Consider the following 24371-nt stretch of genomic DNA (forward strand, 5'->3'; position numbering starts at 1 on the left):
GCACACAAACATAACCTCACATCCAAATATGAATATAAAGGGAAACAATAATCACTATTCCTTAATATCTCTCAATATCAATGGCCTCAACTCCCCAATAAAAAGACATAGATTAACAAACTGGATACGCAACGAGGACCCTGCATTCTGCTGCCTACAGGAAACACACCTCAGAGACAAAGACAGACACTACCTCAGAGTGAAAGCCTGGAAAACAACTTTCCAAGCAAATGGTCAGAAGAAGCAAGCTGGAGTAGCCATTCTAATATCAAATAAAATCAATTTCCAACTAAAAGTCATCAAAAAAGATAAGGAAGGACACTTCATATTCATCAAAGGAAAAATCCACCAAGGTGAACTCTCAATCCTAAATATCTATGCCCCAAATACAAGGGCACCTACATACGTAAAAGAAACCTTACTAAAGCTCAAAACACACATCGCACCTCACAAAATAGTAGTGGGAGATTTCAACACCCCACTCTCATCAATGGACAGATCATGGAAACAGAAATTAAACAGTGATGTCGACAGACTAAGAGAAGTCATGAGCCAAATGGACTTAACGGATATTTATAGAACATTCTATCCTAAAGCAAAAGGATATACCTTCTTCTCAGCTCCTCATGGTACTTTCTCCAAAATTGACCATATAATTGGTCAAAAAACGGGCCTCAACAGGTACAGAAAGATAGAAATAATCCCATGCGTGCTATCGGACCACCATGGCCTAAAACTGGTCTTCAATAACAATAAGGGAAGAATGCCCACATATACATGGAAATTGAACAATGCTCTACTCAATGATAACCTGGTCAAGGAAGAAATAAAGAAAGAAACTAAAAACTTTTTAGAATTTAATGAAAATGAAGATACAACATACTCAAACTTATGGGACACAATGAAAGCTGTGCTAAGATGAAAACTCATAGCGCTGAGTGCCTGCAAAAAGAAAAAGGAAAGAGCATATGTCAGCAGCTTGACAGCACACCTAAAAGCTCTAGAACAAAAAGAAGCAAATATACCCAGGAGGAGTAGAAGGCAGGAAATAATCAAACTCAGAGCTGAAATCAACCAAGTAGAAACAAAAAGGACCATAGAAAGAATCAACAGAACCAAAAGTTGGTTCTTTGAGAAAATCAACAAGATAGATAAACCCTTAGCCAGACTAACGAGAGGACACAGAGAGTGCGTCCAAATTAACAAAATCAGAAATGAAAAGGGAGACATATCTACAGATTTAGAGGAAATTCAAAAAATCATCAGATCTTACTATAAAAACCTATATTCAACAAAATTTGAAAATCTTCAGGAAATGGACAATTTCCTAGACAGATACCAGGTATCGAAGTTAAATCAGGAACAGATAAACCAGTTAAACAACCCCATAACTCCTAAGGAAATAGAAGCAGTCATTAAAGGTCTCCCAACCAAAAAGAGCCCAGGTCCAGACGGGTTTAGTGCAGAATTCTATCAAACCTTCATAGAAGACCTCATACCAATATTATCCAAACTATTCCACAAAATTGAAACAGATGGAGCCCTACCGAATTCCTTCTACGAAGCCACAATTACTCTTATACCTAAACCACACAAAGACACAACAAAGAAAGAGAACTTCAGACCAATTTCCCTTATGAATATCGACGCAAAAATACTCAATAAAATTCTGGCAAACCGAATTCAAGAGCACATCAAAACAATCATCCACCATGATCAAGTAGGCTTCATCCCAGGCATGCAGGGATGGTTTAATATACGGAAAACCATCAACGTGATCCATTATATAAACAAACAGAAAGAACAGAACCACATGATCATTTCATTAGATGCTGAGAAAGCATTTGACAAAATTCAACACCCCTTCATGATAAAAGTCCTGGAAAGAATAGGAATTCAAGGCCCATACCTAAACATAGTAAAAGCCATATACAGCAAACCAGTTGCTAACATTAAACTAAATGGAGAGAAACTTGAAGCAATCCCACTAAAATCAGGGACTAGACAAGGCTGCCCACTCTCTCTCTACTTATTCAATATAGTTCTTGAAGTTCTAGCCAGAGCAATCAGACAACAAAAGGAGATCAAAGGGATACAGATGGGAAAAGAAGAGGTCAAAATATCACTATTTGCAGATGACATGATAGTATATTTCAGTGATCCCAAAAGTTCCACCAGAGAACTACTAAAGCTGATAAACAACTTCAGCAAAGTGGCTGGGTATAAAATTAACTCAAATAAATCAGTTGCCTTCCTCTATACAAAAGAGAAACAAGCCGAGAAAGAAATTAGGGAAACGACACCCTTCATAATAGACCCAAATAATATAAAGTACCTCAGTGTGACTTTAACCAAGCAAGTAAAAGATCTATACAATAAGAACTTCAAGACACTGAGGAAAGAAATTGAAGAAGACCTCAGAAGATGGAAAGATCTCCCATGCTCATGGATTGGCAGGATTAATATAGTAAAAATGGCCATTTTACCAAAAGCAATCTACAGATTCAATGCAATCCCCATCAAAATACCAATCCAATTCTTCAAAGAGTTAGACAGAACAATTTGCAAATTCATCTGGAATAACAAAAAACCCATGATAGCTAAAGCTATCCTCAACAATAAAAGGACTTCAGGGGGAATCACTATCCCTGAACTCAAGCAGTATTACAGAGCAATAGTGATAAAAACTGCATGGTATTGGTATAGAGACAGACAGATAGACCAATGGAATAAAATTGAAGACCCAGAAATGAACCCACACACCTATGGTCACTTGATTTTTGACAAAGGAGCCAAAACCATCCAATGGAAAAAAGATAGCATTTTCAGCAAATGGTGCTGGTTCAACTGGAGAGCAACATGTAGAAGAATGCAGATCGATCCATGCTTATCACCCTGTACAAAGCTTAAGTCCAAGTGGATCAAGGACCTCCACATCAAACCAGACACACTCAAACTAATAGAAGAAAACCTAGGGAAACATCTGGAACACATGGGCACTGGAAAAAATTTCCTGAACAAAACACCAATGGCTTATGCTCTAAGATCAAGAATCGACAAATGGGATCTCATAAAACTGCAAAGCTTCTGTAAGGCAAAGGACACTGTGGTTAGGACAAAACGGCAACCAACAGATTGGGAAAAGATGTTTACCAATCCTACAACAGATAGAGGCCTTATATCCAAAATATACAAAGAACTCAAGAAGTTAGACCGCAGGGAAACAAATAACCCTATTAAAAAATGGGGATCAGAGCTAAACAAAGAATTCACAGCTGAGGAATGCCTAATGGCTGAGGAACACCTAAAGAAATGTTCAACATCTTTAGTCATAAGGGAAATGCAAATCAACACAACCCTGAGATTTCACCTCACACCAGTGCGATTGGCTAAGATCAAAAACTCAGGTGACAGCAGATGCTGGCGAGGATGTGGAGAAAGAGGAACACTCCTCCATTGTTGGTGGGATTGCAGACTGGTAAAACCATTCTGGAAATCAGTCTGGAGGTTCCTCAGAAAATTGGACATTGAACTGCCTGAGGATCCAGCTATACCTCTCTTGGGCATATACCCAAAAGATGCCTCAACATATAAAAGAGACACGTGCTCCACTATGTTCATCGCAGCCTTATTTATAATAGCCAGAAAATGGAAAGAACCCAGATGCCCTTCAACAGAGGAATGGATACAGAAAATGTGGTACATCTACACAATGGAATATTACTCAGCTATCAAAAACAACGAGTTTATGAAATTCGTAGGCAAATGGTTGGAACTGGAAAATATCATCCTGAGTGAGCTAACCCAATCACAGAAAGACATACATGGTATGCACTCATTGATAAGTGGCTATTAGCCCAAATGCTTGAATTACCCTAGATCCCTAGAACAAACGAAACTCAAGACGGATGATCAAAATGTGAATGCTTCACTCCTTCTTTAAATGAGGAAAAAGAATACCCTTGGCAGGGAAGGGAGAGGCAAAGATTAAAACAGAGACTTAAGGAACACCCATTCAGAGCCTGCCCCACATGTGGCCCATACATATACAGCCACCCAATTAGACAAGATGGATGAAGCAAAGAAGTGCAGACCGACAGGAGCCGGATGTAGATCGTTCCTGAGAGACACAGCCAGAATACAGCAAATACAGAGGCGAATGCCAGCAGCAAACCACTGAACTGAGAATAGGTCCCCTATTGAAGGAATCAGAGAAAGAACTGGAAGAGCTTGAAGGGGCTCGAGACCCCAAAAGTACAACAATGCCAAGCAACCAGAGCTTCCAGGGACTAAGCCACTACCTAAAGACTATACTTGGACTGACCCTGGACTCTGACCCCATAGGTAGCAATGAATATCCTAGTAAGAGCACCAGTGGAAGGGGAAGCCCGGGGTCCTGCTAAGACTGAACCCCCAGTGAACTAGTCTATGGGGGGAGGGCGGCAATGGGGGGAGGGTTGGGAGGGGAACACCCATAAGGAAGGGGAGGGGGGAGGGGGATGTCTGCCCGGAACCCGGGAAAGGGAATAACACTCGAAATGTATATAAGAAATACTCAAGTTAATAAAAAAAATATTCAATATTCATGTATTGAGTTACTTTTCAACTTTGAGCAAATATAAGACAAACTATGAGACAGCTTTGAAATACTGCACAGCCTTGGAATGGATATACACACCTGTAATTCCAGCACTCACTAAAGTTGTGGAGAAGAACAGCACCTTTAAAAAAGGAAAGAAAAATATGCAAAAAGACAGAAATTAGTGAAGAACAGGAATTGACATTTCCACTGTAAAAGATCAAGATACTTTAGGAAATTGATGGAGAAATATCAAATTAGAAATTTGACCAGAAAGAAGTCCTAAAATGCCTGAAAGCCCTTCTCAACAATATTTTCTGTATTTTAAATACTCAGGAATGTTAGTTTTCAGGTAAACTACAAGAAAGTCTGGCCAGTACTCTGAATTGTAATTATACGTGCTCATTTTAAATATGAGAAATATTCTTTTGTATTATTCTATTTGTGACATAATTATTATATTGGGTGGCTTTTAACCTGGGTTAATCTGGGTTCAGTGTGTCAACAAAGCTGGTCAAGATCATTCATACTTGCTGTCTCCTAAAAGACAGGTTTACAGTCATGAGCTTTCCTTCCAGGCCATGTAATATAATTATTAAAATTACTGCAGATGCCCACCAAGCTATAAGAACAACTCATGTGATTAAAAGGAATGGAAAAAGGAGAAAGGAAACAAATTCCTTAATTTAGAACCGAGGGGTGCTTATAGTCCAATAAGCATTGCATCTACAACCAACCGCAAAGAGACTCTACCAGGTCTGCACAGCCAACTCTCCACAATAATTCTGTTCTCAGCTGTTGCTATTTGTACCAACACAGCCTCCTGAGGAACGATGATCCCTAATTTTCATATTAAGTGCCTCCCCATTCTGATTTCAGTGCTAGAAATGAAAGAAGAGATAGGCGTATCATCTTACCAGCCAGGGGCACAGCACGAGTTTATTTTCTAGCTTTGATTCAGAGTGAGTGTAGTTACTTGTCCAGGACAAGATGGTTTTACTGGAGAATTCTACCATAATTTCACGGAAGAATTAATACTCAGGAAAAGAAGGAGTCCAAACATTTCTTCTTTAAGATGAGATGATAAAACACATAAGTGATCCCCAGAAATTCTACCAGAGAACTCCTACACATGATAAACACTTTTGGGAGTGACTGGATACAAAATTAACTCAAATAAAATTAGGAGCCCTACCTTATACGAAACATAAACAGGTTGAGAAAGAAATTAGGGAAACAATGTACTTTAAAATATCTACAAATAATATAAAGCATCTTGGTCTAACTCTATCCAAGCAAATAAAAGACCTGTATGACAAAAATTTCAAGTCTCTAAAGAAAGAAACTGAAGAACCTAACAGAAGATGAAAAGATATACCATGCTCATGGATAGGTAGGATTATTGTAGAGACAATTGCCATCTTATCTGACACACTTTACAGATTCAATGCAATTCTAATCAAACTTCTAACACAATTATTTACAGACCTTGAAAGAACAATTTCAGTTTCATATGGAAAAACAAAACAAACAAACAAAAAACCCCAGAATATCTAAAATAATCCTGTATGACAAAAGAACTGGAGGTATGACCATTCCTTATTTCAAGCTGTACTACAAAGCAATAGTAACAAAATTCACATGGTATTGGCATAAAAAGAAACAGGCTTATAAGTGGAATCAAGTCAAATACTCAGAAATAAACCCAAGCTTATGTGGTGCTAAGGACACAATAAGACAAAGCAGCAACCTATAGAATGGGAAAAACTCTTTACCAACCCTATATCCAACAGGAACAAATATCAAAAATAAATAAACAACTCAAAATTAGATACCAACAAATCAAATAACCTAATTTAAAAATTAAGTATTGAGCTAAACAGGGAAATTCAACAGAAGAATCACTAATGTCTGAGAAGCACTTAAAGAAATGTTCAACATCTTCGGTTAGCAGGAAAATGGGACTAAAAATGACTCAGAGATTCCACCTTGCACCCCTGAGAATTGCTAAGATAAAAAACTAAAATGACAGTACATCCTGACAAAGATGTGGAACAAGACAAACACTCCTCCATTGTTGGTGGGAGTGAAAGCAAGTATACCAATTTTGGAAATCAATTTGGAGGTTTCTTAGAAAATTGGGAAGTTCTACCCAGGATTCAGCTATATGATTCCTGAGCATACAATAAGCCCCCACTATAACACAAGAACACTTACTCAGCTATGTTCACAGAAATTTTATTCATAACAGCAAGAAACGAAAAACAACATAGATTTCCCTGAACTAAAGAATGGATAAAGAAAGTGTGGTACATTTACACAATGGAATACTATGTAATCATTTAAAGCAAATATATTCAGGATTGAGAGTTCATCTTGGTGAATTTTTTCTTTGATGAATATGAAGCGTCAATCCTAAATATCTATGCTCCAAATAGAAGGACACCTACATACATAAAAGAAACCTTACTAAAGCTCAAAGCACACATACTGTTCAAACTATTCCACAAAAATTGAAACAGATGAAGCACAAACAAATTCCTTCTATGAAGCCACAATTACTCTTATACCTAAACCACACAAAGACCCAATAATGAAAGAGAATTTCAGACCAATTTCCCTTATGAACATTGATGCAAAAATACTCAATAAAATTCTGGCAAACCGAATCCAAGAGCACATCAAAATAATCATCCACCATGATAAAGTAGGCTTCATCCCAGGCATGCAGGGAAGGTTTAAAATACAGTAAACCATCAAAGTAATTCATTATATAAACAAACTGAAAGAACAAAACCACATGATCATTTCATTAGATGTTGAGAAAGCATTTGACAAACTTCAACACCCCTTCAATTAAAAGTCCTGGAAAGAATAGGAATTCAAGGCCCATACCTAAACATAGTAAAAACCATATACAGCAAACCAGTCACTAACATTAAACTAAATGGAGAGAAACTCGAAGCAATCCCACTAAAATCAGGGACTAGACAAGGCTGCCCACTCTCTCCCTACTTATTCAATATAGTTCTTGAAGTTCTAGCCAGAGCAATCAGACAACAAAAGGAGATCAAGGGGATACAGGTTGGAAAAGAAGAATTCAAATATCAGTATTTGCAGATGATATGATAGTATATTTAAGTGATCCAAAAGTTCTACCAGAGAACTACTAAAGCTGATAAACAACTTCAGCAAAGTGGCTGGATTGTGACTTTAACCAAACCAATAAAAGATCTATATGATAAGAACTTCAAGCCTCTGAAGAAAGAAATTGAAGAAGACCTGAGAAGATGGAAAGATCTCCCATGCTCATGGATTGACAGGATTAATATAGTAAAAATGGCCATTTTACCAAAAGCGATCTACAGATTCAATGCAATCCCCATCAAAATACCAATCCAACTCTTCAGAGAGTTAGAACAATTTTCAAATTCATCTGGAATAACAAAAAACTCAGGATAGCTAAAACTATCCTCAACAATAAAAGGACTTCTGGGGGAATCACTATCCCTGAACTCAAGCAGTATTACAGAGCAATAATGATAAAAACTGCATGATATTGGTACACAGACAGACAGATAGACCAGTGGAATAGAAATGAAGGCCCAGAAATGAACCCACACAGCTATGCTCACTTAATTTTTGATAAATGAGCCAAAACCATCCAATGGAAAAAAGATAGCATTTTCAGCAAATAGTGCTGGTTCAACTGAAGGTCAGCATGTAGAAAAATGCATATTGATCCATGCTTATCACCCTGTATAAAACTTAAGTCCAAGTGGATCAAGGACCTCCACATCAAACCAGATACACTCAAACTAACAGAAGAAAAAGTGGGGAAGCATCTCGAACACATGGGCACTGGAGAAAATTTTCTGAATGAAACACCAATGACTTATGTTCTAAGATCAAGAATCGACAATTGGGATCTCATAAAACTACAAAGCTTCTGTAAGGCAAAGGACACTGTGGTTAGGACAAAACGGCAACCAACAGCTTGGGAAAAGATCTTTACCAATCCTACAACAGATAGAGGCCTTATATCCAAAATATACAAAGAACTCAAGAAGTTAGACCGCAGGGAAACAAATAACCCTATTAAAAAATGGGGTTCAGAGCTAAACAAAGAATTCACAGCTGAGGAATGCCAAATGGCTGAGAAACACCTAAAGAAATGTTCAACATCTTTAGTCATAAGGGAAATGCAAATCAAAACAACCCTGAGATTTCACCTCACACCAGTGAGAATGGCTAAGATCAAAAACTCAGGTGAGAGCAGATGCTGGCGAGGATGGGGAGAAAGAGAAACACTCCTCCATTGTTGGTGGGATTTCAGACTGGTACAACCTTTCTGGAAAGTAGTCTGGAGTTTCCTCAGAAAATTGGACATTGAACTACCTGAAGATCCAGCTATACCTCTCTTGGGCATATACCCAAAAGATGCCCCAACATATAACAAAGACACGTTCTCCACTATGTTCATAGCAGCCTTATTTATAATAGCCAGAAGCTGGAAAGAACCCAGATGCCCTTCAACAGAGGAATGGATACAGAAAATGTGGTACATCTACACAATGGAATATTACTCAGCTATCAAAAATAATGACTTTATGAAATTCATGGGCAAATGGATGGATCTGGAAAATATCCTGAGTGAGGTAACCCAATCACAGAAAAATACACATGGTATGCACTCATTGATACGTGGCTATTAGTCCAAATGCTTGAATTATCCTAGATGCACAGAACACATGAAACTCAAGAAGGATGACCAAAATGCCAATGCTTCACTCCTTCTTTAAAAGGGGAACCAGAATACCCTTGACAGGGAATAGGGAGGCACAGTTTAGAACAGCGGCAGAAGGAATACCATTCAGAGCCTGCCCCACATGTGGCCCATACATATACAGCCACCAAACTAGATAAGATGGATGAAGCAAAGAAGTGCAGGCCTACAGGAACCGGATGTAGATCTCTCCTGAGAGGCACACCCAGAATACAGCAAATACAGAGGTGAATGCCAGTAATATACCACTGAACTGATGACAGGACCCCTGTTGAAGGAATCAGAGAAAGGACTGGAAGAGCTAGAAGGAGCTTGAGACCCCATATGAACAACAATGCCAAGCAACCAGAGCTTCCAGGGACTAATCCACTACCCAAAGACTATACATGAACTGACCCTGGGCTCCAACCTCATAGGTAGCAATGAATAGCCTAGTAAGAGCACCAGTGGAAGGGGAAGCCCTTGGTCCTGCCAAGACTGAACACCCAGGAACGTGATTTTTGGGGGTAAGGGTGGTAATGGGAGGAAGATGGGGAGGGGAAGCCCATATAGAAGGGGAGAGGGAGGGGTTAGGGGGATGTTGGCCCAGAAACTGGGAAGGGGAATAACAATTGAAATGTAAATAAGAAATACTCAAGTTAATAAAGATTAAAAAAAAAAGAAAAAAGAAAAAAAGAAATATATGCTGGACCTGAAGGGACCCGATTAACAACTCCCTGCACCCAAATCCCGTAGGAGGTAGAGCTTAAAAAAAAAAAAAAGGCAAAAAGCAAAGACATCATGAAATTTCCAAGCAAATAGATAGAACTAGAAACTATATTGGAGTTAGGTGACCCATACCTAAATAAACACAGATGGTTTTCTATCTACTTGTAAGTGGATATTAGTCATAAAGTAAAGGATAAGCATGCTACAGACCCCACCCAGAAAAACTAAATAACATAAAATGCTCAAAGAAGAATGTGTGAAACCCACTCCCATGGCGATATAAAACAGATATCTGAGGTAGACAGAAGTTGGGAATAAGAAGAGAGGAGTGAAAAGTTAAACGAGGATTGGGAAAAGGTAAGTGACTTGAAGAGACAATAGAAATAGGTGGTGGGACCATCTCTAGGACTAGCCAAAGATATGGGATGGAGGGCAGTCTTTCAGAGAGCCTATGAGGGTGACACTAGCTACGACTCCTAACAGGGTGGAATATGGAGACTGAAGTAACCACCTCTTGTAGCCAAGGCAGGACTTTCAAAGAAACATGAGGGACACCAACTGTGATGGCTATTTCTGGTTGTCAAATTGACTACATCTGAAATGAACTATAATCCAGATATAGAGAGTACACCTGTGATCTAGATCTTGAGGTTCAAAAACATAGGCTTCTTATCCAGACCTGGAAATGGAAATCTTTAGACATAGTGGCCATGAAAAGCTTAGGCCTAGACAAGGTAGTACATGCTTTTCTTCCCAGGAGGGATGAACTCTTGCTTAATACTTCAAGGATAGGATGGGACAAAGCAGGTTTCAAATCCAGGTGTGAAAATACACCTTTAAACTGGGCCATACCTTCTGGTGAAGGTCTACATAAGGACACTGAAAGAAAGATGACTCACTCTTCTTTTTACCCACTTGCACTTGCAAGAATATCTGTTGAAACCTACATCTTCAGGATTACAGCTTATACAGAAGACCAAGTGAAAAAAATAGCCTTTTGGGACTGAGCAACTACTAGATTTTTGGGCTTACCGTTCAGAGCTACCCATTGCTGGGTTTGCTGGACTACAGACTGTAAGTTGTTATAATACATTCTCTTAATATATAGAAACATTCCGTAAGTTCTGTGACTCTAGAGAACCATGACTAATACAACAAACTACCCATAAAACCTTTGACCCAAAATTTGACCTGACTGCAACATGTTCAGGAATAAAGATAGAGCAGAGATGTAGGGAATGGTCAACGAATGACAGGCCCAACTTGAAGCCAACCCCATAAGAGAAAGCCAACTCCTGACACTATTAATGATACTCTGCTATGGTTGCAGACAGTAACCTACCATAACTGTCCTATGGGAGGCTTCATCCAGCAGCTGATGGAAATAAATGAGGAGGACCACAGCCAAGAATCAGGTGGTACTTTGGGAGTTATGTGGAAAAATAGGGGATAGGATTGAGTGCACTGGAGGCATCAAGAACAGCACAGCAAGACCTGTAGAGTCAACTAACCTGATCCCATTTGGGCTCACAGAGACTGAACCATCAATCAAAAACCATGCAGGGGCTGGACTTAGGCCCCTTTCGCATTTGTAGCAGATGTGATGTGCAACTCAGACTTCATGCAGTTCCCTAACATTGTAAAAGTTAGATGACTTGGGATATATTTTCACTAACTATAAATGTATTGAATGAAAGGCCTGACAGTGTTTGCTTTCCTCTCCTGTGAAAAGGGAATAAAGGAAGTCTCCTAGATCTTGAGCAGTGAGAAACCCATCTGCTCTGTTTACAGAATGGGTCGATGCAGGATAGGGAGGAAAAGTAGGCACACAGCTAACTTAAGCTGCCATTTTGATTCAGAATGAGTGGGAGAAAGTAAGTTAATTTTTAACCTGTGGCAACTCAAACCCAGTTTATTGACTTTGTCCTCTGGTTTAAAAGGGGAGACTGTATTATGCAATGTTAATAGCTCCATTTCAATTCAGCAGAACTTAGCTAATGAAACTATGCTCAGGAGATCATGGGTTGTTAAGGACTGACTGTACTTTTAAGAGACACTAGCTAATGCTTGACATAACTGCCATATTTAGATAAAATATCTATATGACCAGTCACTCTGTCTCTTCATCCATAAACACGATCCTGAGAGTTCCTGCATGTTACTGGAAGCCAAGAAAAGCACTGATACTGTTGGTTTCCTGGATCAATATTCATCCATGCACTAATTCTATTGTTTTCTATTTCTCAAATATAATGAAATGCATTGTCTTTCATTCAGAAACGTGTTTGTATTGTGTTTAAACAAATACAAATTCCTTTAGTGCCTTCACTTCCAACACTATTAGTAAAAATGACTTATACAAATAAAAAAGAATAGAGATTTAATATACTATATATATTAAGTATATACATATATATGCAAAAATATATAAATATAATCTGCTCATTTTACTTTTGTCCCTAATGTTTATATAATTTGAAAACTGAACACTTTGTATTGACTAACCAATAGGGATTCATCCATGGGAGATACTAATTCTCCCTTTTTTTCTGCATTTACTAGTTGGCTATAGTTCTTTGTTTATGGGTGATACCCTATAAAATTTTTCCTTTTTTGTGTCGGCATGCTAAGGACAACTTTATATTACCTATTCTCAAGTCAGAACTCTATTTTATTAGATATATGAGATATGTGTATATAATATATTTATTTGTAGTTTCATTACTTCTTAATGAATTTTGTAGAGCCTCCTTTGATCATATTCATGTCTGTATCTTCCCCAAGATTCACCATCTTCCCTACACATCCAACTTTTGTGTCTGCCAATTTTTTAAACACATCAAGTCCAGTTTATGTTAAAAAGCCCAAAATGAAACACATATATCACATCTTCTCCTTCCAAGGCTCAGGGGAACATAGTGTGTAAGACCAACATTGAGTGTATAAGAAGAAAAATTTCTTTTGCACTCAGTAGACCATCTATCTGTACATGGCTACTTAGTTATTATGACACCATGCATAGATCTGTGCAAGCACAAGGTCAAACAATTCCTACTGTGGTGATAGAAAATGGCACCAAAATCTTACTCGTAGTCTAGCAGTCTGGCAATTGATAATAGCTGGGAAAGGGAAAGCTAAGTTTTCCTAAGAGGGTAGCACCTGGTAAGGTGCCCATGTTCCAGTAGAAATCTACTTTAATTAAAAGTTAGTTATGTCATAATTACTTACTTCCTCTATTTAGTTTGGGAAATTAAAATCATTTAAACACTTGGTGAAATGGGGCCAATGGCTCCTTTTAGAAAGCAAAGATTGCTATTTGCCTCATCCTATGAATGATTTTATCCTGGAAACCTGACTGAGCAACATGAAAATAAAAAAAGGACCAACAATGAAGAAACAACTATTATATTTGCTCTCATTTTAAAAAGCTTCTATGTCACTTATGTGTTGGGAATCTATGTGACATATTAAATGCTAAATCACTGGCCTGTAGCCAACCACTATATATTTGAGTAGAGCCTACCAGGACTCCAAGAGTAGAGTGGTAACCCCAAAATGGAGGAAGTAAGCAGTAAAAATAGATGTGAAAATGTGTGGTCAAGCCACAGAATGAGAAAGTATTAGCCTGAGTAATAGGGCAGGTGGGGTAAATTTACCACAGGTCAAACTAACCTGCATGGATATGATAACCAGGCACATGAGAGATAAGGCCTTTTGTTATTTCCCAATGCCAAGCCAGGTGCTTCATGGGAGACTTTTTATCTGACCTCATGATGGTGATGACACATTCATGGTAGTTTGGGCAGGAGCCTTGCTACTCTAAGGCTGTTCAATAGAATGTAAAGGCTGTCATTCCATTTTCTCTGTCAGATGCAGCCCAGCCTCTTTGTACCAGGCATCAGATTTAACACTGGATCAGTAGGTATTTACATTACTTAAATGTACTCAAAGTGTTCATTGTACAACTTTAGAGGAAAAAAATAAGTCTAACCCAGACCCCACATTTTCAAGATGCAGGCAAAACATTTTCTGTTGTGACTTTTTTTCCATACATCTTATGCTTTACTCCCCTGTTCTTTAACAATGGCATTCTGCTGCAGCAAGACTGTCTTCCCATACTATTTTTTAATAATGTAAATAAATCCATTTATAGAATTTGTAGAGCTACAATTTTTTCAAATTTTGAATATTAATTGCTATTTGATGTTTCCTTCTACAATATCCTATCCCGGTCAGTTTTTAGGAATGCTCATGTTATTATTAATTTTATGTTGGGTAAGAATGTTTATAAATATAGATGAGGTATAATCAGGAGCATTGTCCATCTAGAGGTGCTGTGACTTGCCAATAATGACAAATGTAGCAAGGCGGTGAGAAGTTATATGTTTTGTCTCCCTTTTGTGAACAAGGGATATACAAAATGGGAACAAATATATACAGAAACATGTACAAATTGTACTATCTCAAAGAAAGAGACATGAGTAATATACATCTGGCAAAGATCTTTAGGACTTAATCCTCTGTGGTTAGTTAACTATATCATGTATGGTAGTCTGAAAATGAATAGAGTAATGATATTGTTTAATTATTAGCCTAGCTTGTTCTCCAGAAATAAAAAATTCTTTGCATAAAGGGGATTAATTTCGACAATATAAGCCATGACAATAAAATGGATTTTACTAAGAAACTGCACATAGAATCCTGAGAACTCAGTGGAGACAACTACTTTCTGCCCACATTCCTGACCCAAGAGGAAATCCCCTAGTGCCATCTGTGCCCTCTGGGCACAGGGACCAAGGAGGAGTCAGGGGCAGGACCCTTCGGGTTTCTGCATGTACCAAGAGCTGAAAGCCAATCACTAGGAATGCCTACATACCTGAGAGCACAGGTAAGACCAACTCTTCTGCACCAAGCAACCCACCTGTAGGCTTCAGGTCACACAAACCCAGGAGCATCTCTCTGTTCTCAGATCCCACTCAAAGAGAACAGGTCTATGGGAGTCCTGTTACACAGGCCTATAGGAGGGTCACACCACTATCAGAGACAGCAAGACAAGCTAATACCAGAGACAACCTGATGGCAAGAGGCAAGTGAAGAAAACTAAACAAAGGAAAGCAAGACTACTTGGAACCATCAGAGCCCAGTTCTCCCACCAAAGCAAATACTGAATATCCATACACACCAGAAAAGCAAGATTTGCGTTTAAAGTCACATCTTATTATTATGACATAGGATTTTAAAGACCTAAATAACTCCCTTAAAGAAATACAGGTAAACACAAGTAAACAATTAGAAGCTCTTAAAAAGGAAACACAAAAATCCCTGAAAGAATTACAAGAAAACATAATGAACCAGATGAAGGAAATGAATAAAACAGTCTAGCATTTAAAAAAGGAAATAGAAACAATAAAGAAAGTACAAAGGGAGAGAATCATGGAGATACAAAACCTAGGAAGGAGATCAGGAGCAAGCATCACAAGAGATAGAAGAGAGAATCTCAGGGGCAAATGATACCATAGAAAACATAGACACTACTGTCAAAGATAATGTAAAACTCAAAAGGTTTCTAGCTCAAAATATCCAGAAATTCAGGACAGAGTGAGAGGATCAAACCCAAAGATAATAAGTATAGAAGAGATTGAAGATTCCCAACTTAAAGGGCCAGTAAATATCCTCAACAAAATTACAGAAGAAAACTTCCCTAACCTAAAGAAAGAGGTACCGCTAAACATACAAGAACTCCAAATAGATTGGACCAGGAAACAAATTCCTCCCCTCACATAATAATCAAGGCACCGAATGCCCAAAACAAAGAATATTAAAAGCAGTAAGGGAAAAAAGATCAAGTAACATATAAACGCAGACCTATCAGAATTACACTAGATTTCTCACCAGAGACTATAAAAGACAGAAGATGCTGGGTAGATGTCATACAGACCCTAAGAGAACACAAATGCAAGTCCAGGCTACTATATCCAGCAAAACTCTCATTTAACATAGATGGAGAAACCAAGATAGTCCATGACAAAACCAAATTTACACAATAACTTTCTGCAAATCCAGCCCTAAAAACAATAATAAATGATGAACTCCAGCACAAGGGTTTTTCTACACCCTAGTAAAACCAAGAGAATAATCTCTTTGCAATGAAACCCAAAGAAGAGAGACATACAAACATAATTCCACATCTAACTACAAAAATAACATGAAACAACGATCACTGTTCCTTAATATCTCTTAATATCAATAGACTCGATTCCCCAATAAAAAGACATGGACTAGAAGACTGGATACATAAAGAGGACCCAGCATTTTGCTGCATACTACACATAGGCCTCAGAGAAAAAGCCAGACACTACCTCAGCATAAAAGGCTGGAAAAAATTTCCAAGCAAATGGTCAGAAGAAACAAGCTGGAGTAGCCATTCTAATATCAAATAAAATCGATTTTCAACTAAAAGTTTTCAAAAAAGATAAGGAAGGATACTGCATATGCATCAAAAGAAAAAATCCACCGGGTGAACTCTCAATCCTAAATACCTATGCTCCAAATGCGAGGGCACCTACATTCGTAAAAGAAACCACACTAAAGCTCAAAGCACATATTGCACCTCACAGAGTAATAGTGGGAAATTCCAACACCCTACTCACATCAATGGACAGATCATAGAAAGAGAAAGTAAACAGGCATAGAGAAACTAATAGAAGTTATAAAAAATGTATTTAACAGATATTTATAGAATATTTCATCCTAAAACAAAAGAATATACCTTCTTCTCAGCACCTCATGGTACCTTCTCAAAATTGACCATATAATCAGTCACAAGACAGGTCTCAAAAAATACAAGACGATTGAAATAATGGCAGACAACCTACCAGATTATCATGGATTAACGCTGGTCTTCAATAAAAACAAAAATAACAGAAAGCCAACATATACACGGAAGTTGAACAACACACTGCTCAATGATCGTTTGGTCAAGGAAGAACTAAAGAAAAAATTAAGACTTTTTAAGAATTTAATGAAAGTGAAGGCACGACATACCCAAACTTATGGGACAAAATGCAAGCAGTGACAAGAGGAAAACTCACAGCTCTGAGTGCCTCCAAAAAGAAACAAGAGAGAGAATACATTAGTATCTTGAAAACACACCTAAAAGCTGAAAACAAAAAGAAACAAATACAGCAAGGAGGAGTAGAAGGCAGGAATAAATAAAACTCAGGGCTGAAATCTACCAAGTAGAAACCAAAAGAACTATAGAGCGAATCAACAAAACCAGGAGATAGTTCTTTGAGAAAATCAGCATGATAGATAAACCCTTAGCCAGATTAATCAGAGGGCACAGAGAATGTATCCATATTAAGAATATCAGGAATGAAAAGGAAACATAAGAACAGAATCTGAGGAAATTTAAAAAATTATCAGATCCTACTACAAAAGCCTATATTCATAAAAACTAAAAAATCCTGAGAAAATGGACAATTTTCTAGAAAGATACTAGGTAGCAAAGTTAAATCAGGATCAGATAAATTATATTAATAATCCCGTATCTCCTAAAGATACATGCAGCTATTAAAAATCTTTCACCAAAAACAGCCCAGGACCAGATGGGTTAAGTGCAGAATTCTACCAGACCTTCATAGAAGACCTAATACCTAAGACCTCAGAAGATGGAAAGATCTCCCATGCTCATGGATTGGCAGGATTAATATAGTAAAAATATCCATTTTAAAAAATCAATCTACAGATTCAATGCAATCTTCATCAAAATACCTGCTCGATTCTTTATAGAGTTAGAAAGAGCAATTTGCCAATTGGTTTTGAACAAAAAACCCAGGACAGCTAAACTGTACTCAACAATAAAAGAACTTCTGGGAGAATCACCATCCCTGACTTCAAGCAGTATTACAGAGCAATAGTCATAAAAACTATGGTATTGGTACAGAGATCAGTGGAACAGAATAGAAGACCCAGATATGAATGTACACACTTATGGTCACTTGATCTTAGACAAAGGAGCTAAAACCATTAAATGAAAAAAGATAGCATTTTCAACAAATGTTGCTGGTTAAAGTGGAGGTCAGCATGTAGAAGAATAAAGATTGATCCATGCTTATCACCCTGTACAAAGCTTAAGTCCACGTGGATCAAGGACCTCTACATCAAACCACATACACTCCAACTATTAAGAAAAAAAAAGTGAGGAAGAGTCTCCAACACATGGGCACTGGGGAATATTTCTTGAATAAAACACCAATGGCTTATGCTCCAAAATCAAGAATTCACAAATGGGACCTCATAAAATTGCAAAGCTTCTGTACCGCAAAGGACACTGTCATTAGGACAAAACAGCAACCAACAAATTGGGGAAAGATCTTTAACAATCCTACATCTGATAGAGGACTAATATCCAAAAGATACAAAGAACTCATGAAGTTAAACTCCAGAGAGCCAAATGGCCTTATTAAAAAGGGGGGTAAAGAACTAAACAAAAATTCTCGCCTGAGGAATATCGAATGGCCGAGAGGTACCTCAAGAAATGTTCAGCATCCTTAGTCATCAGGGAAGCAAATCAAAACAACCCTGAGATTCTACCTCACATCAGTCAGAATGGCTAAGATCAAAAACTCAGGTGACAGCAGATGCTGGTGTGGATGTGGAGAAAGAGGAACACTCCTCCATTGTTGGGGGGACTGCAAACTGGTAAAACCACTCTGGAAATCAGTCTGGAGATTCCTCAGAAAATTAGACATTCCATTGCCTGAGGATCCAGCTATACCTCTCCTGAGCATATACACAAAAGGTGCTCCAACATACAACAAAGACACATGCTCCACTATGTTCATAGCAGCCTTATTTATAATAGCCAGAAGCTGGAAAGAACCCAGATGCCCTTCCACCAAGGAATGGATTAAAATGAGGTACATCTACACAGTGGAGTACTACGCAGCAATCAAAAACAATGACTTCATGAAATTCATAGGCAAATGGATTGAACTGGAAAATATCATCCTGAATGAGGTAACCCAATCACAGAAAAACACACATGATATGCACTCATTGATAAGTGGATATTAGCCCCAAAGCATGAAGTACCCAAGATACAATCCCCAAACCACAGGAAACTCAAGAGGGATGACCAAAATGCAGATGCTTCTACTCCTTCTTAAAAGATGGAGCAAAAATATCCATAGGAGGGGATATGGAGGCAAAGTTTAGAGTAGAGATTGAAGGAATGGCCATTCAGAGCCTGCCCCACATATGGTACATATATAGACAGTCACTAAAACTAGATAAGATTGATGAAGCTAAAAAGTGCATGCTGAAAGGGACCGGATATAGTTTTCTCCTGAGAGACACAACCAGAGCATTCAAACACAGAGGTGAATGATAGCAGCAAGTCATTGAACTGAGAATGGGATCCCTGTTGGAGGAATTAGAGGAAGGACTGAAAGAGCTGAAGGGGCTTGCAACTGCTTAAAAACAACAATGCCAACCAACCAGAGCTTCCAGGGACTAAATCACTACCCAAAGACTATACATGGACTGACTCAGGGCTCCAACTGCATATATAGCAGAGAATAGCCTTGTTGAGGCAACATTGGAAGGGGAAGCCCTTGGTCCTGCCAAGGTTGGACTCCCAGTACAGGGGAATGTTGGGGGCAGGGTGGGGGAGCAGTAAGCAGTGGTGGATATGGGCGAATACCTTATATGGGGTGGGGTGGATTGGGTACTTATTGACAGGAAACCAGGAAAGGGAATAACATTTGAAATGTAAATGAAGAAATATATCCAATTTAAAAAAGCAACAAACAAACAAAAGACCTAATATCAATACTGTCCAAACTATTCCACAAAATAGAAAGATATGGAGCACTACCCAATTCCTTCTAGGAAGCCACAATTACGCTTATACCTAAACCACACAAAGACCCAACAAAGCAAGAAAATTTCAGACCAATTTCCCTTAGGAATATCAATGCAAATGTAATCAATAAAATTCTCTCAAACCAAATCCAAGAACACATCAAAATGATGATCCATCATTATCAAGGAGACTTCATCCCAGGGATGGAGAAATGGTTCACTATAAGGAAATCAAACAATGTAATCCACTATATAAACACACTCAAAGTGGGAAAAATCAAAAAACAAAACCATAAAAAACAAAAACAAAAAGAAAAACATGATCATTTCATTAGAGGCTGAGAAAGCATTTGATAAAATTCCAAACTCCTTCATGATCATGAAGGAATTCAAGGCTCACACCTAAAAATAGTAAAAGCAATATACAGCAAACCAGTATCCAACATTAAACCAAATGTAGAGAAACGTGAAGCAATCCCACTAAAATCAGGGACTAGACAAGGCTACTCACCCTCTCCCTACTTATTAAATATAGTACTCGAACTCCTAACCAGAGTAATCAGACAAAAAATGGAGGTCAAATGGATACAAATTGGAAAGAAAGAAGTCAGAATATCACTATTTGCAAATGATATGATAATATACTTAAGTGACATCAAAAGTTCCACCAGAGAACTACTAAGCCTGAAAAACAACTTCTGCAAACTGGCTGGGTATAAAAGTAACTCCAACAAATCACTAGTCTTCTCTACTCAAAGGATAAACAGACTAAGAAAGAAATTAGGGAAATGACACCCTTTACAGTAGTCACAAATAACGTAAAATACTTCATTGTGACTCTAACCAAGCAAGTGAAAGATCTGTATAAGAATTTCAAACCTCTGAAGAAAGAAATTGAGGAAGATCTTAGAAGATGGAAAGATTGCCTATTCTTGGGGATTGGCAGGATTAATATAGTAAAAATGGACATTTTGCCAAAAGCAATCTACAGATTCAATGCAATCAAAATTCCAACTTAATTCTTTATAGAGTTAGAAAGAGCAATTTGCAAATTCATCTGGAATAACAAAAACCCAGGATAGCTAAACTATACTCAACAATAAAAGAACTTCTGGGGGAATCACCATCCCTGACTTCAAGCAATAGTGCAACACAGTAGTCATAAAAACTGTATGTTATTGGTACAGAGACAGGAAGATAGATTAGTGAACAAAATTGAAAAATGAACGGACACACCTATGGTCACTTGATCTTTGACAAAGGAGCTAAAACCATCCAATGGAAAAAAGATAGCATTTTTAACAAATGGTGTTATTCAACTGGAGGTCAGCATGTAGAAGAATGCAAATCTATCCATTCTTATCACCCTGTACAAAGCTTAAGTCCAAGTAGATCAAGGACCTCCACATCAGACCAGATACACTCAAACTAATAGAAGAAAAACTGGGGAAGAGTCTCAAACACCTGGGCACTGGGATAAATTTCCTTAACAAAACACTAGTGGCTTGTGCTCTAAAATCAAGAATCCACAAATGGGACCTCATTAAATTATAAATGTTCTGTAAGGCAAAGGACACTGTCATTAGGATAAAACAGCAACCAACAGATTGGGAAAAGATCTTTTCCAGTCCTACATCTGATAGAGGGCTAATATCCAAAATATACAAAGAAATCATGAAGTTAGACTCCAGGGAGATAAACAAAAATTCTCAGCTGAGGAATATCGAATGGCCAAGAAGTACCTAAAGAAATGTTCAACATTCTTAGTCATCAGGGAAGCAAATCAAAACAACCCTGAGATTCCACCTCACACCAGTCAGAATGGCTAAGATCAAAAACTCAGGTGACAGCAGATGCTGGGGAGGATGTGGAGAAAGAGGAGCACTCCTCCATTGTTGTGGGATTGCAAACTGCTACAACCACTATGGAAATCAGTCTGGAGGTTCCTCAGAAAATTGAAAATTGCACTACCTGACTGCAGCCATATTTATAATGCCAGAAGATGGAAAGAACCAAAATCCCCTTCATAGAGGAATGGATACAGAAAATTTGGTACATCCACAACAATGGACTACTATTCAGCTATCAAAAACAATGACTTCATGAAATTCATAGGCAAATGGATTGAACTAGAAAATATCATCCTGAGTAAGGTAACCCAATCACAGAAAAACACACATGGTATGCACTCATTGATAAGTGGATATTAGACCAAAAGCTCAACTTATCCAAGATACAATCCACAGACCCCGTGAAGCTCAAGAAGGACAACCAAAGTATGGATGTTTCACTCGTCTTAAAAGGGGGAACAAAAATATTCTTAGGAGGTGATATGGAGGCAAAATTTGGAGCAGAGACTGAAGGAATATATATGGTGGGCAGAAAGGGGAGGTTGTTTGGGACAGGAACACCCTTATAGAAGAAGGGAAGGGGGGTGGGATATGGGGCTGAGAGACCAGGAAAGGGAATAACATTTGAAATATAAATTTAAAAATATCCAATTTAAAAAAAAGAAAAAGATACAGCACATAGTTGAACAAGCAATCTAGGAGTCTTCCCTTCCTCTACATCCTCACTAATGTGTGTTATAACTTATTTTTTTCTTAGCAACTCCAATGGAAGTACAAGAAAGACACATGTCATTTTCATCATAATTTGCATTTCCCAGATGAGTAAGGACATTGGACATTTCTTTAAGTACTTCTCAGCCATTAGAGATCCTGTCTTGAGAATTCTGTTGAACTCTGTACCCTGTTTTCTAATTGGCTTATTTATTCTTTATATATTTTAGATATTAGCCCTCTGTCAGATGTAGGTTGGTGAAGGTCTTTTCCCATTCTGCTGCCTGCTGTTTTTTTCTATTGATGGTGCCCATTGCCTTACATAAGATTTTGATTTCATGAGGTCCCATTTATTAATAGTTGATCTTAGTGTCTGAGCTGTTGGTGTTTTGTTCAGGAAGTTTGCCTCCTGTGCCAATGTGTTCAAGGCAGTGTCTCACTTTCTCTTCTACAAGATTTACTGTATTTGGTTTTATGTATCAGTGTTTGATCAACTTGGATTTGAGTTTTGTGCAGGGTGATAAATTTGAATATATTTACATTTCCTACATGAAGACATCTGGTTAGACCAGGACCATTTCTTGATGATGCATTATTTTTTTTCTTTGTATCATCTTGGGTACTTTCCCAAAAAGGCAAGTGTTATTGGATGTGTTGGTTTATTCTTGATTATTTAGTATTATTCCATTTATCAACCTATCTGTTTTTATTCCAACACACAGCTGTTTTTATTTCTATTGCTCTTTAGAACAGCTTAAAATCAAGGATGTTGATACTTCCAAAAGTTCTTTTAATTGTATAGTATCACTTCCACTATACTGGTTTTGTAATTGCTCTTTCAAAGTCAGTAAAGAATCGTGTTGGAATTTTGAAGAGAACTGCATTTAATCTGTAGATTGCTTTTGATTCATTTTTACTATGTAAATTCTAAGGATCCATGAGATTGGGAGACTTTGAACCTTCTGGTCTTCAATTTATTTCTTTGAAGACATGAAACTTCATTCAGGTCTTTTACCTGCTTAGTTAGAGGTACACCAAGATATTTATATTTATTTACAGTCACATATATTTATATTTACATTTATGTTTATATATCTATATATTTGTGCATTTATATTTAATTTTTATTTGTATATTTACATTTATCTTTATCTTTACATTTACATTTATATATATATTTGTGAGTATTACTAATGGTGTTGTTCCCACAATCTCTTTCTCAGGTCATTTATCATTTTATACAAGAGTACTAATGATTTCTTAGAGTTAATTTTTTTGCTGATGGTGGTTATCAGCTGTAGGAGTTCTCTGCTAGAATTTTTGGTGTCACTTATGTTTACAATCATATCATCTGTGAATAGTGATATTTTGAATTCTTCCTTTTCAATTTGTATCTCCTTCAGTTGTCTTATTGTTCTATCTAGAACATCAAGTAATATATTGAATAGACGCAGGGAAATTACACAGTTTTTTCTTGTCCCTGATTTTACTAGAATTCTCTTCATTTTATTTGATGTTGGCTATCAGCTTGCTGTATATTGATTTCTTCTGTTTAGGTATGCACTTTGTATCCCTGATCTCTCCAAGGCTTTTAACATGAAAGAGTGTTTGATTCTTTTCAAATGCCTTTTCTAGCAGTAAATGAAATTATCAGTTTTTTTTGTTTCAGTTAATATGGTGGAGTACTGATGGATGTATGTGAAACCACCTCTGCCTCCCTGGGTGGGATGAAACCTATTTGGTCATGGTGGATGATATTTTTGATATGTTCTTGGATCCTGTTTGCACATACTTTATTGAGTATGTTTATATCGGTGTTCTTAAGGGAAATTGGTCTGAAATTCTTTCTTGATTGAATCTTTGTGTGGTA

Source organism: Rattus norvegicus, chromosome 3 (genome assembly GCF_036323735.1).
Source record: "Rattus norvegicus strain BN/NHsdMcwi chromosome 3, GRCr8, whole genome shotgun sequence".
Classification (NCBI taxonomy): domain Eukaryota; kingdom Metazoa; phylum Chordata; class Mammalia; order Rodentia; family Muridae; genus Rattus; species Rattus norvegicus.